Source organism: Schistocerca serialis, chromosome 5 (genome assembly GCF_023864345.2).
Source record: "Schistocerca serialis cubense isolate TAMUIC-IGC-003099 chromosome 5, iqSchSeri2.2, whole genome shotgun sequence".
Lineage (NCBI taxonomy): Eukaryota > Metazoa > Arthropoda > Insecta > Orthoptera > Acrididae > Schistocerca > Schistocerca serialis.
In genome coordinates this window covers 545,251,133-545,265,833 of record NC_064642.1, presented here as the reverse complement: position 1 = coordinate 545,265,833, position 14,701 = coordinate 545,251,133, and the positions used below count along the sequence as shown (strand labels likewise).

Here is a 14,701-nt window from a genome sequence, read left to right as displayed (position 1 = left end):
ATAAACGGTGCTGTAATGCACATTGAAGACGCTTACCAGAATCTCTGTGGTGGAGAGACGTAGGAAGGTTGGAAGCAGGACTCGCAAACTGATGTGACCCGATGGCTAAACGTGAATCGTTCTGTTGTCTTCCGGATGTGGCGACAGTTAACAGAGGCAGGGCCGACCACATGTGACATCAGAAAGAGAGGACCGTTATTTGGCTATAATTGGACGGTGGTACTGCCTTAGTACTGCACAAAAACCGGCATCTGACTTCACAGCATCCACTGGGCGTGTTTTATCGAAGTAAGCTGTGTACAGGAGGCTTCTGCAGAGTGCCCTTTATTGTCGGAGACTTGCTGTATAGGTACCTCTGAAGCTTCACAGAAGGAAATGTCTAGTGTGGAACCGTCAACAAGCTATGTGGGCAGTCGAACAGTGACCAATGTTCTTTTCGCAGACGAGTCTCCATTTGGTCTGGAGAGTGGTTCTCGACAGATTCGCATCTGGAGGGGACGTGAAACACTATTTCGGGAACCAAATATTGCGGAAAGAGACCGATATCGAGGAGGGTCCCTAACTGGTGTCAGCAGGGATTGTGTTGACCACTCGAACACCTCTTCATGAAGTTGTACCGTCGAATCGATAATGCTCGACCTCACAAAGCAAGGGTGGTTGATAGCTTCTTGCAAAAGGAAGAATTTGCATGCATGGCGTGGCCTGCTCGCTCTCCCGATTTGAATCCCATAGAGCATGTCTGGGATGCACTTAGGGATCTCACGTTAGCATCCACCAACCACTCCGCAAGACTTGCGAGAAGAGTGGGCGTAATTGTCTCAACGTGGGATTGATGATACCATTTACAGCATGCCCCATCGTTGTCAGGCCTGTACTGCTGCCAGAGGTGGTCGCACCCCATACTGAGCACATTAATAAGTTGTCGGAATGTGTGTCTAAATCTGTTAAGTTGGCTAAAAACGAAGAACATATTTGTCTACCGTTATGCATGTTTCAGTTTTTTACGTTCTACATATTTTTAAAATTGTTTATACTTCTCTATCACCTGTTTATACTGTTATGTGGCAAAGTAAACACAACTTTGCAAAATTTCTGTTTGTTGCTTTAATTTTGGGCACCAGTGTACAATATAATAGGGGGCCAGTATTTTTAAAACAAAGACGGAACAATACGGATTACAGAAACTTCTGTAATTTACATTGGTCGAAGTCAAACATGATGCAGCCGTCACCGAGAAGGTCGACTCTAAAATTTCTACATGAATAAACTTTTAAGCACCGGTTTGCTGATCGTCTGCAACGCCATTTGAATGTGGCGGTGTTGCGCTGTTATTGCTACTTGGTGTCGCTGTCTCTTTTTCCTCAGAGTGTAAAAACGCTTGTTCTGCTACGAGTTGCGCCATTTCTACTTCGTCAGGATTACTTTTAGACCTCGATTTTGTTCTGTATAAGTAATAAAGTGTCGTAGAGATGAGGGCGATTCCATGGGATCCTACTGAGACGCTAATCTGAAGAGCGAAACGGAGCAACGTATTTCGCAGACTTCTTTCCAAGATCACTCCCGAGTCGTTTATTTTCTTTTCGCCTAAACCCGAAATGTCACGGGCCGATTTGTAAAAGACAGTCGCAGTCACCCTGTGGGAGTAACGGTTCCCCGCACTACACCAAGCGGCGCTTACGTCATGCGTGAAACAACCCGTCGTCACATGCTTACGTCAACATACTCTTTAGTTAATGACAAGCTTTGTGAACAAAGTGGTGGAGTGGCTATGGGTAGCCACTTATCATAGTTACTAACTTATTTACGGAGGGCTTTCGGGACAGAGTACTTAGGACAATAACCTTAAAACCAACACGTTCCTGGAGCTATGTTGACGAAATCCTTTTAGTTCGGCCACATGGAGTTTATAATGGAAGTGCCTATTGACAGAAAACTCCAGTTCATGGATGTTCTCGTCTACCAACGGAATTATGGCGGTCGGACATAGCATATGCCGAAAACTTACACATACTGATCGGAATCAACATGCGTCCAACTGTCACCCAATATACGAGTACCAATGCACTAGGGCGCTCAGTACGCTGGTCCGAAGAGTATGTACCGCTTCTGGTGTGGAAGGCTTACCATAGAAAACTTAACGCCTAAAATCTGTATTCCAGCGGAAAGTACAGGAAGATGAATCTACATTAGTTGCCTTCCTATCATATTCTGGGAGCGTACCAGTTAAAATGCGGGGAATTTTAAAATATTTTAACAACACCATTGCCTTTCATCCACTAGCGAAGATTAAAGCCCGTGGTCTAGGGGATTCCAGTGTTTGTTCAAATGGTTCAAATGGCTCTAAGCACTATGCGACTTAACATCTGAGGTCATCTGTCCCCTAGACTTAGAACGACTTAAACCTAAATAACCTGAGGACATCACACACATCCATGCCCGAGGCAGGATTCGAACCTGTTCGATTCCAGACTGTAGCGCCTAGAACCGCACGGCCACCAGGCCGGCGGCAGGATTCGAACCTGCAACCGTAGCAGCAGCGCGGTTTCGGACTGAAGCGACTAGAACCGCTCGGTCACAGCGGCCGTACCAGTGTTTGTGATAGAGCACGTTGTTGTTGTGGTCTTCAGTCCGAAGACTGGTTTGAAGCGGCTCTGCACGCTACTCAACTCCGTGCAAGCTTCTTCATACCTCAATAATTATTGCAACCTACGTCCTCTTGATCCTGCTAACGGTATTCGTCTCTTGGTCTACGTCTAGAATTCCCCCCTCCCTCCACACACACACACACACACACACACACACGCACACACACACACACACACACACACACACACACACACACACACACACACACTTCCTTTCGATACTAAAATGGTGGTTCCTTGATGTCTCAGAAAATGTCAACAGATCCCTGCTTTTACTCGAGTTATTCCACAAATTTATCTTCTCCCAAAATGTATGTAATACTTCCTCATTATTTACGAGATTTACCTATCTAATCTTCAGAAATCTTCTGTAGCATTCACATTAATATTCAGGAAAGGTAGTAGGATTAATCCACTTAATTACAGGCCCATATCGTTAACGTCGATATGCAGCAGGATTGTGGAACATACATTGTGGTCGAACATTATGAATTACCCCGAAGAAACCAGTCTATTGACACAGAGTCAACATGGGTTTAGAAAACATCGCTCCTGTGAAACACAACTAGCTCTTTATTCACATGAATTGCTGAGTGCTATTGACAGGGATTTCAGATCGATTCCGGATTCCTGGATTTCCCGAAGACTTCTGACACTGTACCACACAAGCGGCTTGTAGTGAAATTCCGTGCTTATGGAATAACGTATGAGTTATATGACTGGATTTATGATTTTCTGTCAGAGAGGTCACAGTTCGTAGTGAAGTCTCGAGTAAAACAAAAGTGATTTCTGGCGTTCCTCAAGGTAGTGTTATAAGCCCTTTGCTGTTCCTTATCTATATAAACGATTTGGGAGACAATGTGAGCAGCCGTCTTCGGTTGTTTGCAGATGACGCTGTCTTTTATAGACTAATGAAGTCATCAGAAGTTCAAAACAAATTGCGAAACGTGTTAGAAGAGATATCTATATGGTGCAAAAATTGACAATTGACACTAAAAACGACAAGCGTGAGGTCATCCACATGAGTACTAAAAGGAATCCGTTAAACTTCGATTACAAGAAAAGCAATGTAAAGGTCGTAAATTCAACTAAATAACTAGTAGTTACAATTAGGTACAACTTAACTTGGAAAGAACACACAGAAAATGTTGTGGGGAAGGCTAACCAAAGACTGCGTTTTATTGGCAGATCTACTAAGGACACTGCCTATACTACACTTGTCCGTCCTCTTTTAGAATACCGCTGCGCGGTGTGGGATCCTTACCAAATAGGACTGACGAAGTACATAGGAAAAGTTCAAAGAAGGGCGGCCCGTTTCGTATTATGGCGAAATATGGGAGAGAGTGTCACTGCAATGATATAGAATTTGGGCTGGACATCATTAAAAGAAAGGCGTTTTTCGTTGCGACAAAATCTTCTCACGAAATTCCAGTCACCAGCTTTCTCCTCCGAATGCGAAAAAGTTTTGTTGACACCGACCTATAGGGAGAAACTATCACGAAAAAATAAGCGAAATCAGAGCTCGTACGGAAAGATATATGTGTAAGTTCTTTCCACGCGCTATACGATATTGGAATAAGAGTTAATTGTGAAGGTGGTTCGACGAACCCACTGCCAGGGAGTTAAATGTGATTTACAGAGTATCCATGTAGATGTAGATTTCTAAAGCTTCTACTATCTGAACAGCTTACCTCACACGCTTCCCCTTCGTACAAGCCTACACAGCAGACAAATGACGCCAGAAAAGACTTCCTGATAATTATCCTCATATTCCGTGTTAATTTCTCTTCTGAAGAAACGATTTTCTTGCTATTGACAGTCTACATATTATATCCCATCTACTTCGGTTATCATCGTTATTTTACTGCCCAAATAACAAAACTCATTTACTGTTTTTAGTGTCTAGTTTCCTAGTCTAATTCCCTCACCATAGATTGATTTAATTCGACTACATACCATTAGACTCGTTTACATTTTTTATGTTCATATTATATCCTCCTTTCAAGACCCTGTCCATTCCGCTGTCTCTGACAGAATTATAGTATCAATTTGTTCCTTGTTTTCCATTACTGCTTCCTCAGTGTAGAGACTGAATGACATTGGGGGTATGCTATAACCCTGCCTCACTCTCGTGTCAACCACTGTTTCCCTTGCATGCCCCTCGATTCTTATAACGCCGTCTGGTACAAGTCGTAAATAACCGTTCGCTCCTTGTATTTTACCCCTGCTACCTTCAGAATTCCGTAGAAATATTGGAACACGTGAGGCAATAATGAGTCCACGACTTATCTTAGAAGATAGATTAAGGAAAGGCAAACCTACGTTTCTAGCACTTGTAGACTTTGAGAAAGCTTTCGACAATGTTGACTGGAATACTCTCTTTCAAATTCTGAAGGTGGCAGGGGTAAAATACAAGGAGCGAAAGGCTATTTACAATTTGTACAGAAACCAGATGGCAGTTATAATGGTCGAGGGACATGAGAGAGAAGCAGTGGTTGTGAAGGGAGTGAGACAGGGTTGTAGCCCCTCCCCGATGTTATTCAATCTGTATATTGAGCAGGCAATAAAGGAAATAAAAGAAAAATTCGGAATAGGTATTAAAATCCATTGAAAAGAAATAAAAACTTTGAGATTCGCCGGTGACATTGTAATTCTGTCAGAGGCAGCAAAGGACTTGGAAGAGCAGTTGAACGGAATGGACAGTGTCTTGAAAGGAGGATATAGGATGAACATCAACAAAAGCGAAACGAGGATAATGGAATGTAGTCGAATTAAGTCTGGTGATGCTGGGGGAATTAGATTAGGAAATGAGACAAAGTAGTAAAGGAGTTTTGCTATTTGGGAAGCAAAATAACTGATCATGGTCGAAGTAGAGAGGATATAAAATGTAGACATTTTAATATCGAGTATAGATTTAAATGTCAGTAAGTCGTTTCTGAAAATATTTGTATGGAGTGTAGCCATGTATGGAAGTGAAACATGGACGATAAATAGTTTGGACAAGAAGAGAATAGAATCTTTCTAAATGTGGTGTTACAGAAGAATGCTGAAGATTAGATGGGTAGATCACATAATTAATGAGGAGTTATTAAACAGAATTGGGGAGAAGAGGAGTTTGTGGCACAACTTGACTAGAAGAAAGGATCGGTTGGCAGGACATGTCTCTGAGGCATCAAGGGATCACCAATTTAGTATTGGAGGGCAGCGTGGAGGGTAAAAATCGTAGAGGGAGACACTAAGCAGATTAAGAAGGATGTAGGCTGCATTACGTACTGGGAGATGAAGCAGCTTGCACAGGATAGAGTAGCATGGAGAGCTGCATCAAACCAGTCGCAGGACTGAAGACCACAACAACAACAACTTTCAGAATTTCACGAGCACAGGAGAGGCGCTACTGGCGATGTCGTGCTGTTAGCAAATGCACATAGTTCATTAACGACAAATTTCGCCGCACTTCCCTGAAGGACATCTTCGTCATAGCCCCACATCGATACCTGCGATTATTTCCCACAGTGTTGCTTCCCTGTTGGCGCTGATAACACTATGCAAATGCCGCTGCCCTCGGTCGTTAAGTGAAGGCCGTCAGTAGTTCTGCAGGGGACTTGCATCGACTTGTTGACTCCATGCCGCGTCGAGTTGCTGCACTATGCCGGGTGAAAGAAGGTCCGACACGATATCAGGAGGTATTCCATGACTTATGTCACCTCAGTGTATATTAAACTCTATTGCAGGGCCAGCTAGAGGCGGATGTCTGAAAAATGTACCAAGGTAAAACACTCTCCCCATCCTTTAAAAAAAAAATGACCACACAGGTATCTTAATGGTATCCCAAGTTCGTTTTCGAATCTTATACATTATAGGGATTTTATTAGATTAGAAAAACACATTTCTCGTGTTGCAAACTGTTGTATACCACATTTTTATCAGAATATGACACTCTTGAACGAGACAAGCAATTTGGAAATTGTGCCAACAAACCATGACAATCTGCAACACACTGTCATTCACTCATAAACTTCGGACTAAATCCTTTCATCTTCAAATAATTTTTTAAAGCGGTCATGTATTGCTAATCGCGATATTCACAGGTCAGCTGCTGTTTTTAGAATTTATTTCACTGGAGACTAGTGAGATGGTTGAGCGACAGCGTTTCCTCTCGCGTTTTCTACTTCCATTACTCAGTCTGTCTTTGACATCACTTGAAACAAAAGTAATTTTCTTGGATTCCTTTACGAGATGGAGCCTTACCAAAGCGATTCCTAAACTAATTATCTCTATCATTGTTTTGAACGTTCGTGCAGCCAAACGCAAGCCACTAAACGCCCTCCAACAGTGTCCACTCGAATCAGCTGTAGCTTACAAATAAAATAAAACAAAATAATTCAATACTGTCAATAAAGCTTTTTGTCGGCTTCAAAGCTGGAATACTAATAAGAAAAACTGTTTATTTTATGTAAATGGAAGGTGAAGGAGGGACAAAGGAAGGGAAAGGGAAGGAACTGATAGTATGAGCTGCATCTGGACGTTGCGCATCGGAGGCAACGAGTGAAAATGTGTGCCGAACCGGGACTCGAATACGGGATCTCCTACTTACTAGACAGTTGAGTTAACCACTTCGCCACCCCGACATAGTGTTTATCGTAAATGCGCGGACTATCTCGCCACCCTCCTGGCAGACTCGCACTCCCACCTAGCGCAACCTATCCGCAGTACCCGTTCATGACCACCATGCTCGCTAATTTTAGATTCCCGCTGGAAGTCGAAAGTAAATGTGCGTCCGCCCTGGATTAATTGCCCAACTGTGCAAAGTAAAGAGGCGTATGAGGATTTCTATTCTGTAGGCAGTACGCGGGTAATCCCAAAAGTAAGGTTTCTATAAGTACATACACCTGTTTATTTCTACACTGGTTTACATCAGTTAACAGCTTGAACATTTAGCTATTTTTCGACATAATCACCATTTCTGTCGATGCATTTTTGTGGACGCTGTGGCAGTTTTTGTATGCCCATGTCATACCAGCTCTCCGCCATGCTGTTCAGAAAGTTATGAACCTCTTATTTCACCTCGTAGTCGGAGCTGAATCGCTGGGACCACAATTAGCGCTGAAAGGTACTGTGGGACTCTGAAAAAAACTCAAACGGGCAATTCAGAACCGGAGAAGAGGAATGTTGAACAAGGGCGTACACATTCTTCATGACCTCGGTCGCCCACACATCGCTCGGCAAACTCTTGCTCTCCTGCAACAGTTTCAGTGGAACATATTCACCAACCCACCCTATAGTCCTGACTTGGCGCCCAGTAACTATCACCTGTTCCCTAGGTTAAAAGAACATTTGGCTGGAAAACGATTCAGCTCCGACAACGAGGTGAAAGAAGAGGTTCATAACTTTCTGAACAGCATGGGGGCGAGCTAGTATGACATGCATACAAAAACTGTCACAGCGTCTACAAAAATCCATCGACAGAAATGGTGATTATGTTGAAAAATAGCTAAATGTTCAAGCTGTAAACTCATGCAAACCATTGTAGAAATAAACAGGTCTATGTGCTTATAAAAGAAATTGGAGACCTTACTTTTGGGATTACCCTCGTAGGTGTAGAGCGCTAGAGATTCTGTGTAGCAACTCGACGTGCAAATTCGGCTAGTGCCGGTGGAATTATGTCGAACAGCGATATGTGCGTTCTTCATTCAACTGCGTCGTAATCGCTCGTAGGTGTGAGAGCCACCAGTAACCAGGACACGTGGCGCTGTCCGGTAGCGCAAATGAACACGAGAACTCCATTCGCCTGGCTCCCTGCTGATTCGTCCGTGGGCTTGACCTCCAGCATCCCCGTGGCTGTGGTAGAGCGACGCAGCGATATGGTTGAACACTGTACTGTCAGGCGCTCTGTGGACAAGTGTTGCCAGATGCAGTCTGCAGAAAAATCGGACTCCAGGACTCGTGGTTTAAAATATCAGTGGAAAAAGGAAAGTAGGAACATAAAAAACCAATATTAAATCGTTAGTTAACTTTTTCCTTAAATTATATTATGGGAAAAGATGGTAGACTGCTACAACTACAGGGTGGTCAATTGATCGTGACCGGGCCATATATCTCACGTAATAAGCGTCAAACGAAAAAACTACAAAGACGAAACTTGTCTAGCTTGAAGATGGCGCTATGGTTGGCCTGCTAGATGGCGCTGCCATAAGTAAAAAACGGATATCAACTGCGTTTTTTAAATAGGAACCTCCATTTTTATTACATATTCGTGTTGCACGTAAAGAAATATTAATGTTTTAGTTGGACCACTTTTTTCGCTTTGTGATGGATGGCGCTGTAATAGTCACAAACGTATAAGTACGTAGTATCACGTAACATTTCGCCAGTGCGGACGGTATTTGCTTCGTGATACATTACCCGTCTTAAAATGGACCGTTTACTAATTGCGGAAAAGGTCGATATCGAGTTGATGTATGGCTATTGTCATCAAAATGCCCAACGGGCGTGTGCTATGTATGCTGCTCGGTATCCTGGACGAATTCATTCAAGTGTCCGGACCGTTCGCCGGATAGTTACGTTATTTAAGGAAACAGTAAGTGTTCAGCCACATGCGAAACGTCAACCATGACCTGCAACAAATGATGATACCCAAGTAGATGTTTTAGATGCTGTCGCGGCTAATCCGTACATTAGTAGCAGACAAATCGCGCGAGAATCGGGAATCTCAAAAACGTCGGGGTTGAGAATGCTACATCAACATCGATTGCACCCGTATCATATTTCTATGCACCAGGAATTGCATGGCGACGACTTCGAACGTCGTGTACAGTTCTGCCACTGGGCACAAGAGAAATTACGGGACGATGACAGATTTTTTGCACGCGTTCTATTTAGCAACGAAGCGTCACTCACCAACAGCGGTAACGTAAACCGGCATAATATGCACTATTGGGCAACGGAAAATCCGCGATGGCTGCGGTACGTGGAACATCAGCGACCTTGGCGGGTTAATGTATGGTGCGGCATTATGGGAGGAAGGATAACTGGCCACCATTGTATCGATGGCAATCTAAATGGTGCAATGTATGTTGATTTCCTACGTAAGGTTCTACCAATGTTACTACAAGGAGTTTCACTGCATGACAGAATGGCAATGTACTTCCAACATGATGGATGTCCGGCACATAGCTCGCTTGCGGTTGAAGCGGTGTTGAATAGCATATTTCATGACAGGTGGATTAGTCGTCTAAGCACCATACCATAGCTCGGACGTTCACCGGATCTGACGTCCCCGGATTTCTTTCTGTGGGGAAAGTTGAAGGATATTTGCTATCGTGATCCACCGACAACGCCTGACAACATGCGTCAGCGCATTGTCAATGCACGTGCGAACATTACGGAAGGCGAACTACTCGCCTACTCGCTGTTGAGAGGAATGTCGTTACACCTATTGCCAAATGCATTGAGGTTGACGGACATCATTTCGAGCATTAATGTCGTATTTACAGGTAATCACGCTGTAACAGCATGCGTTCTCTGAAATGATAAGTTCACAAAGGTACATGTACCATAATGGAACAACCGAAATAAAATATTCAAACGTACCTACGTTCTGTATTTCAATTTAAAAAACTTACCTGTTACCATCTGTTGGTCTAAAATTGTGAGCCATGTGTTTGTGTCTATTACAGCGCCATCTATCACAAAGCAAAAAAAGTGGTCCAACTATAACATTCATATGTCTTTACCTACTACACGAATATGTAATAAAAAATGGGGGTTCTTATTTTAAAAAAACGCAGTTGATATCCGTTTGACCCATGGCAGCGCCATCTAGCGGGCCAACCATAGCGCCATCTGGTTTCCCCCTTCAAGCTAGACGAGTATTGTTATTTTTAGTTTTTTCTTTTGATGCTTATTTCGTGAGATATTTGGCCCGGTCACTATCAATGGGCCACCCTATATAGTTACAGGAAGGGTAATTATAAAGTCTATGGAACATTTTAAACAATTAGTATGGATAAACTGTCAGAAACATCGTAACAAATAACGCTGTAAGTAAAAGACAAACTAAAACTTCTTTTACAACGTTTATGAATTTTCTGTGTGTCCTTCCTTCACCACACAGCGTATACCTCATCTACATCTTCATACATACTCCGCAAGCCATCGTAAGGTGTATGGCGCAGATGCTATATACCAGTACCATCGTTTCTTTTCCTGTTCGACTCCCAAATGGAGTGAAAGAAAAACAACTGCGTACATGCCTTCATATGAGCCCTAATTTCCTTATCCTGTCTCTGAAGTCCTCACGGGAAACGTTGACAGCTGCAGTCAGCTGCAAATGCCTGTTCTCTAAACTATTCTCAGTTGTGATTCGAGAAGGGAATGTCTTCCCTCCAGATATTCTCATCTGAGTTCGCGAAGCATCTCCCTAATACTCGCATGTTGATTGAACCCACCGATAATAAGTCTAGCAGCATTCCTCTGAATGGCTTCGGTGATTTCCTGTAACCCAATCTAAAGGGGATCTCAGACATTCGAGAAGTACGTAAGAATGGGTCGCACAAGTAGTCTATACGCTTTCTATTTCATAGATCAGCCAAACTTTCCTAAACTTCTCCCAGTAAACACAAGTCGACCATACGCATACCTTACTACATTCCTTATGCGCTCGTTTCATTTCATACTGCTTTGCAGCGTTATGCCTAGGTGTTTAATCTACGTGCATGTGTGAAGCAGCACGCCATTAATACTCTATTCGAACACTACAGGATTGTCTTTCCTAGTCACCTACGCTAAATTGCGTTTTTCTACACTTAGAACAAGTCGTCAATCATCACACCAAATAGATGTTCTGCCTAAGTCAACCTGTACCATTCTACAATCATTCAATGACGATGCTTTCCAGTATGGACAGCGTCATCAGAAAAACAGGCGCAGAACAGCAGTCAAAATCTGCCCATACCCGACCCAGCATATCAAAAGTGACGACAAGATCAGGTGCTGCTATGCGACGTTCAGGGCTCTGTGGTAGAGGTGGAGCATAAATACTATCCCTGACGTAACCTCACAAAAAAAATCGCAATGCGTCAATTTCGATGACCGTGGTGGTCACTCGAGTAGCGCCATGTTAGTGGCCGCAACACGGCCTACCCAGCGACGTGGTGACCACTCATTCACGTAATCTCGTACACACGTGGAGGGGTGCTACCTTGCTGAAAGATGAAATCCCTGCTGTTAATTTCAAGTTGAAGCGCTAGCCTCAGCTGCAGCTTATCGAGTTAGGGAATACCATTGACAGTTCTCTCGGCGAGGAAGGGTACGAAGACCTTCTTTTGGATACGGCACAGACCATTTTAACTACTTGTAACCCGAACATTCTACAGCCCCTCAAAAAGAAATCGCATGTGGTCAGATCCGGAGAATATGGTGGCCAATCGAGGCCCATGACGGGCCCTTGTGGCCGAGCGGTTCTAGGCGCTGCAGCCTGGAACCGCGCTACCCCTACGGTCACAGGTTCGAATCCTGCCCCGGGCATGGATGTGTGTGATGTCCTTAGGTTAGTAAGTTTTAAGTAGTTCTAAGTTCTAGGGGACTGATGACAGATGTTAAGTCCCATAGTGCTCAGAGCCATTTGAGCCATTTCGAGGCCCATGGGAGTGTCCTCTGGGTACCCCAGAGTCAGAATGCGGTCCCCAAAGTGTTCCTGCAGGACATTAAACACTCTTCCGCTTCGATGTGGTCGAGTTCCGTCTTGCATAAGCCACATCTTGTCGAAATCAGGGCCACTTTGTATAATGGAGATGAACTCATGTTCCAAAACCTTCACTTACCGTTCGGCAGTCACCGCATCAGGGAATACCGCACCGATTATTACGTGACTGGACATTTTACACCACGCAGTCACCCGTTGAGGGCGAAGAGACTTCTCGATAGCGAAATGGGGATTGTCAGTCCCCCAAATCCCCAATTTTGCTTATTGATGAACCCATCCAAATGAATGTGGGCTTCGTAGCTAAACCAAACCATACCAGCATACTAACCCCCATCATGCCCTGTGGCAAACCGTTCAGAAGTTATGACGATCTAATTTCATATAGTTCAATAATTGTCACAGTGTATCTAACTAGCATACAGCTTCATTCACATTGTTTGTATTTGCTGTGGTTGGAAATACAGAGTGGCACAGTTAAAAGTAGCCCGCCTCTTCTTTGAATGCGAATGCAATATGTCGACTCCTTAAATAGAGTAAACAGCTAGAACGCTGAAAAGTTTTATGCAGTAATCGATTGTTACAATCCTACTGTTAGAATTTCAGTTTATTCCGTCAGTGAAGCTAGACGTTCCTCTTTGCTGTCTTCAAAACGACTTTCTCGATAGAAGAAAGAATTGAAATTGTATATGCATTTGTGAAAATAGGTTCGATTAAGAAAACTCGCGAAATTTTCGGGGTCAAGTATCCGGATAGAGGACTATCAGCATAGATAGTAATACAGACTCTAAATAAAAACTGGCGCACTTTCGGATCTGTGCAAAATGCAAAACGACCAAGAATTCCTTCAGTTCGCACACCAGAAGCTATTGCAGACGTTCGCCGGACGATTATTCAAAGCACACAGAAGTCTACACGTAAATTGGCCCAACCGGCGCGTGTAAGTAGGAAGAGCTGCAAGCGGATATTGAAAACTCTTAATCTGAAGCCATATAGTGTGATGGCTGTGCAGCAATTACAGGAAGATGACAATCAGAAACGTGCACACTACTTTTGAATATCATTAATGTTGTTTTGTTAGACCGTTGCCATTACATCAGGAGTGATGAAGCATGGTGTCAGCTTTCGGTTCACGTAAATTCACAGAACACAAGGTGCTGGGCAACGGAGAGCGAAAAACCCTAACACTGTGTGTCAGCAACCACACACCACAATGAAAAAAATCACCGTTCGTTACGGTGTAACAGAAACGCGCATCATTCGACCGACTTTTTCTGACACTATCCTCAACACGGTTGCATATAAGGAAATTTTTGATACATTTTGTCCTCAACTCACCGGATTTGAAAGATAATACTGGTTCTTCCAGCACGATGCGGAAACGTGCCATACGTCTATAGTATCCCTGGAACGAGTCGATGATCTCTTCACTGACAAACTAATTGTCAGCAAACATTAATGGCCACCACGTTCGCCGGATCTAACAACACTTGATCATTTTCCTGGGGGAAACCTGGAGAGCAAGGTCTATGAAACAGAGCTACACACAATACAGGAAATGAAAGAACACATGAGTCGTGAAGTTGCCGCGATCGATATCCGAAGTTTATGACGATATATCTGAATATGCTTCGATGTGTACAGCTGTGTGCTGATGTTGCAGGTGGTCAGTTGCAGCGTCTTGTTTTTATATATTTTTCATTGTAAATAAATGGTGAGTCCGTTTCAGCTCTTCGTTTCTATAATTTCACTGCATTTCCTTTATACTTAAACAGGTTACTTTTATCTGCGCCACCCCGCACATACATATTCTACGAGCGGCGTGGCGGTCGAGGAAAAGCTACGATTGGGTAGCGGCTGGCCCTACCACTCGACTTGCTGAATCGCCAGAGTTACTTTAATACAAGTATAAGAACAAAATTATTAGAAAACACTGACGTACAATATCTGATCAACAGTATCTGGACACCCCTACGAAACGCGGGACTGACCACTAGACGTTACGAGAGGCGGACCCGCCAGTACAAAAGGGGGCGGAAAGTCACCATTGTATGTATTGTACTATATTTTAACCAGGCACCTAGAAACGACGGAGAGGTTCCGTCCCCGCCGCAGCCGCAGTGGTCCCACAACCCCACGGTGACTACCGCAGTCCACTTCACCCCTCCGCCGCCCCAGACCGAACCCAGGGTTATTGCGCGGTTAGGACCTCGGTGGAGTCCCCCAGGGAACGTCTCACACCAGACAAGTGTAATTCCTATGTTTGCGTGGTAGAGTAATGGTAGTGTACGCGTCCGTGGAGAACTTGTTTGCGCAGCAATGGCCGACATAGTGTAACTGAGGCGGAATGAGGGGA

The 14,701-nt window shown here is 43.8% G+C and overlaps 1 protein-coding gene across 1 annotated transcript in view; it reads right to left on the bottom strand.

Moving 5' to 3' along the window:
• Positions 1–14,701, bottom strand: part of LOC126482073 (uncharacterized) — a 193,726-nt gene that overhangs the window by 41,205 nt on the left and 137,820 nt on the right. The window lies entirely within an intron of this gene.